Source organism: Pinus tabuliformis, chromosome 3_2, assembly GCF_031772625.1.
Source record: "Pinus tabuliformis cultivar Carrire ecotype Pingquan chromosome 3_2, CPIR1, whole genome shotgun sequence".
NCBI lineage: Eukaryota > Viridiplantae > Streptophyta > Pinopsida > Pinales > Pinaceae > Pinus > Pinus tabuliformis.
The window spans coordinates 618,742,475-618,747,901 of record NC_142302.1 but is presented as its reverse complement, the minus strand read 5'-3'; positions in this window follow the sequence as shown (position 1 = coordinate 618,747,901).

Genomic DNA, 5,427 nt, shown 5'->3' with positions numbered 1-5,427 from the left:
AGACCCATCATTTTTTTCCTGTAAAAAACTTACTGTTATAAGCCATGAAGAGGGTGTTGAAAACGAATCGCTTACTTGGCGAAAATTTGAAATGGCTACAATTCAGCCAATATTTCTCAGAATCCCTATTATGACCTTTTTTTGGAAATGGAACAACCATTTTGCATCTTCCCATGTGATAGAAATCCCGAAATAGGTACTAGAATTTCAAATTCGCGTTGCAATTGTCTCGTCATCACAAAAATTTCTAAAAAAAGTGTTGATTTTAAATCAGCGATATCTCCCTCAACCAGACTCCGATTCGATTGATTTTTTTTTTGAAATTGGGTATTGTTTTGCAAATAACCCAAATCTGCAATTATATTCTGCAAATTTTGTACAAGAACATACAGATCTGATCTACAAACTTACCGCCCCGAAAAATGTCTACAACACACCTGATTTTTTAAATCAGCGATATCTCCTCATTCGGACTTCGATTCAGCTGATTTTTTTTCTTTCAAATTGGGTATTTTTTTGCAAAGAACCCAGATCTACAATGAGATTCTTCAAATTTTGTACCAGAACGTACAGATCTGATTTGCAAACTCGCCGCCCCAAAAAGTTCCTGAAAAAAAAAAAAAAAATTCTCTGCTTTGCCCAAGAAAGTGCTTTGATACCACTTGTAATAGATCTGACTTAAAAATATATGAAATGATACCAATATACCCAATAACTGTAAATAATCAAGAGAAATAATAAGATCTGAATATAGATAGAAATGCTTCTTTATTGATCAGAACCCGTAAGGTAGGGTAACATCGTACAATCACTCTTTAAGGAAGGAGAACACTCCACAAGCCATATACTTGTCCATACAATATTCCTTGACATCTCTCAATGGGGAGTTTCTTGCTTCTACATAGGCCTCATACATACAATACCATGGGTCATTACCATGGTTCCCTTAATATCATCTATCTAATACAATGGGCTTATTACATTATTGCTAACTACTTCTGGTCCCTTACATGATATGAGTTAACCACTTTATTTATTACTATGGCCCATCCCATTATTACATTATTCGCTTGGGTACCTCCCTTTGTAACCCATACTATCCCCCCTAGGTATACTATAGAGGCCGAATACAACAACCAAGAGGCTGATTTTGGAGGAGGCCAAATTACCCAAAGAGTTCGAGTTGCATAGGTGTGCAAGTCATACAACAAGTTTGAGGAGGCCATGTGTAGGGTGAGGAGGTTGAGCAGCTCCAAAGGCAGTCAAGAATTTCCAACTAATAGGCTGAATTTTAGGAGGTCGATTTCCTTGGGAGTCGAGTTATAGGTTCTCATATAGCTGGAAATTTCTCTGTGGATCTAACGTAGAATTTTCGAAAGTGTAATAAAGTAAAGGAAGATTGTTACTGGGTGAATTTTTGTAACGAATAGGGTTCAGATACATAGTATAATATTCAGAATATTTGGAACATAAAAGTATCCATCATAAGATTATATATATGTTTAAATACAAGTGGTATGAGACGTGATATGATTAAAAATGAGGGCCCACTTATATTCCTAGGCAGGTTCCCCTTCATGAATGGTCATGTCCCTGTAGACATGCCTCTTCAAAAAACTAATTATTATTATGATGATTTATCATTTATGTTATTTATATTATTTTTATATATTATATTCATAACATTGCCTTCCTCTTTAAAAATTCTTTGTCCTCAAAGCTTATTGTTGACAAGCATGTTATCTGTTTCTTTGTCTTGTAATCTATTTGTATCCTTTAGAGTTCTTCGAGTTGTCATCTTCGATGATACAAGATGATAAGATCCTTTGAATGATAAGAAAATTGTCGAACTGAAAAGGGATTAGACCATCCAAAATCAATCTTCTGTGGAACTTTGTAATTATTTGATAGCTAGGATAAATTGTTATCGTAGGACTAAATTGTGCAGACATCAAAATTCTTTTGAACATAATTCTATTGTTTTTGTTCCAAGTGATATAGATACACAAACTAATTGAAATGCCTTCTCTTATGATTCAATTTTTGATAAGGAGTTCTTGTGATTTTATCTCCCCTTAAACTATTTGTGGTGATTTCTTGGTTTACTTGTGGTATCTTATTCCCTTCAAATACAAAAATTGTTCCCTGGGTCTTCACTTGAAATTTTCATCGTTTGAACTGCAACTTTTGGGTACGTCTTCACTTTAATTGGATTGGGATCTTCTTGAATCGTGAGATTATTTGGATTAGTGTTCGTTCCATTTTCTTCAACTTGGTTTGCTTTGTTTGAATACCTTGATTTTGTCTTAAGTTCTTCTAATTTGTTTTGCAACAATTTCTTATCATTTCTAATTTTTTTAATTTGAGTGAGTAGACTTTCATTATGATTTCTATGATGTAAGAGTTATTCAGTTTCTGATTCATCAACCTTGTTTTCAGTGTTTTGACATTCAAGTTTTCATCTTTTAAATTTATGATTTTTTTATTAACCTTTGATTAAGAGTTTTTAAGTGCAAATTTTCTTGTTCTTTTTCCGATGGATTCTTGTTGAATTTCTTCTCAAGGTATGGCTTTTCTAATTTTTTCTTTGTATCTTTGGACTTCTTGACCTTCACAAGTAATTTTTGACTATGGTTCCTTAGACGCAAGATTTCTCCGTTACTTTCTGTTGATTCTTCCTAAAATTCATATTCAAGATCTCTATATTTCTTTTCCGATGCTTCGATTTTTTGTTGAAATTCTGCGAGTTCTTCCAGTTTAATATTATAATTTGTGTCTATGTATTGTTGAAATATGTAGCTATGGTTGGTATTCATAATAAAAATGATTTATCATTGATGTATTTGATTTAACAAGATTATTATTTTCAAGCATGTTCTTCATGCTCATTATTGTCAAGAGAAAAATGTGAAAGGCATGCTCTTCATGGCCTTTGCAAAAGAGAAAAAAAATGATTTTAAAGAGTATTTTTGTGTCCCCAAGATGACCAAGTTGGCCCTCCAAGTGATCATGTCAGCGTGCCCAAGGAGACACCTATTCATACCACAAGAAGACTATAAGTACACCATTCGACCTCCATCTAAAAGGCACTTTGTTCACAAGTTCTATCTCTTTTCCAGTGAAGAAAGACGAAGTCAAGGAGGCCGAAAAATAGAAGAAGACTCATTTTTCTGCCCTCGCTCAAGTGATTAAAGGAGGCCGAGTTTAGTGTGAATATTTTGTGGCATATTTTTGAGGTATAATACAAAGTCTGAGGCTGAGTTATAGTCCAAATTTCAAACTTATTATAGACACGAAGCTGCCAGTACACTTGTGATAGCTTGTGAACACCTTTGACTTGGAAATTTGTGGAGGGTTAGCATGGATCTTGGTGGAAGTTCAACTTGCTAGTTAGTTTATATATGAATTTGTTATCTCTTGTTGATTTAATTCTATAAGGATTGCTGGGTTTTTCCCAAGGTAAAATATTATGTTCATTGTTTTGGCTATCTCTTTATGATTCTATTGTCGTAAATATTATAATATTGATGTATTTTGTGTAATTACTTAATGATGAAATTATGAATAAGAAAGTGTAACAGATCTAAATCATGATGGAAATAATTATCGGTATAAAAGACACCATAAAATTCAACATGGGATCAGAGCAAGGTTAAAGAGCAACCTTAGAAAGGAAGTCATTTTCTATTTTTAAGCAAGCCCTAGTTCAAGAAGCTCATCTCAAGTGAAGCCAGGTTAACATTGGAAACTTGTCTCTTTGTTCGCCAAAATAGCCTCAAAGTCTTTTTCATTGTGCTGAAGTTATTTTATGTCTCTTAGAGAAGCTTCAATAGGCCAAAGGATTAGTATTCTCACAATTGATAAGAGTTTGTAATATTGTTACATGAAGACCTAAAATGACATCACTAGGCCAAAGGATTAGTATTCTCAGAGTTGATAAAAGTTTGTAATATTGTTACATGAAAACCTAAAATGATACTTCATTAAGAAGACCTAAATTTTCCTTCTTGTTGGATCAAGACCCTTGGGAGATATACAAAGTAGTCTCGGACCTCAATTAAGGCAAGCCGAAAAATATCTTAGACCAAGCCTAAGTCCAGGACTTGTTTTAGTGGTCAAAAATCTCAGTAGGCCCAAAATTCTCTGTCATGTTGCAGGTGACTAAAAGGCCACAAATCTATTTCAGGAGGCTCGGATGCCTCAGAAGTCTAAAAATAACAATCTCAAACTGAGGAATCTTAGGAGGAGTCCAAAGTTTAATTGGGCTTGTGAAGACTTATTTGATCACAGTGATACTCATAACAAAATTAAGTTATTTCAAAGATTGAAAGGGTTAAATATGTATGAGGCATGTCTGAAGATTTTTTCAATGAAGAATTTTTCTTCTTGTGTTCTCTAAACTTCATACTCTATTGCATATGTCCTTAAAAAATGATCTAAGTCTATTGTAGTATTAAAGATTTGACAAGGGACCATAAATGACTTGAGAAAGGCCGAATTTAGTGCTCAATCTTAGACTGAATTTATCTCACCTTGGAGGGTCGAAAGTCCACTAAAGTTATGTAATAAAGGTCGAGTGACTTCACCTAAGAAAAAAACTTGTTTTAGTACGTAATCGCTTGTGATTTGATTGATGATTCATAGGGTCGATTCATCATAACATTCCTTGGAGTAGAGGATGGTATGTTAAGGAAGAATCATTGAAGCAAATGATACTGACATGATCAAAGAAATGTTAAAGACTACCCTTAGCCACCTAGAAAGCTTAACTTTGTACATGCTATTAGATGCTTAAGATCTAATGCTTCCTTTACCCTTCTAGAATGTGAGGTATGTGTCATCAATATTATTGTCACCATTAAGGATGAAGACCAAGGATGGGTCTGAAAAGTCTATGCTGAATTCTGGTAAGGATTGACCCATGAAAGATGAAAATGAAAGGTCGTAACAATACCATATTGACAAGAAGCAATAACAAAATCATATGGATCAAACATGATATAGTTTGAAACAAATAACTTGAAGTTTCAATTTTTCCTTGAAGTTACAAATCTTAAATGTGTTGTACTTTAGTATCTTGTATTGCACATAACTGTATTGACTGAGATATGGACCATATATTTCATATGATATAGTAACTGAAGTTCCTCAAGAAAGGTTATTGATCATAGGACTACCTGAAGGTCAATTTATTGAATTTGAGAAGCCTATCTATGAAATCTGCAAAATTTGAAGTTAATTTTTTTAAGGTTACTTATTAAATCTATTCGACTCAAATATCTTGCATTCTAGAAGAAAGGTCGAGTCTATCTTTAGGCTTAGGGACCAAAGGCTCTCTTGTTAAAGTCACTTGCAGACCCAATATTATGACAAGTCAATGACATACATGACTAAAGACATTGAAACTTTGATTGAATATATTAATGT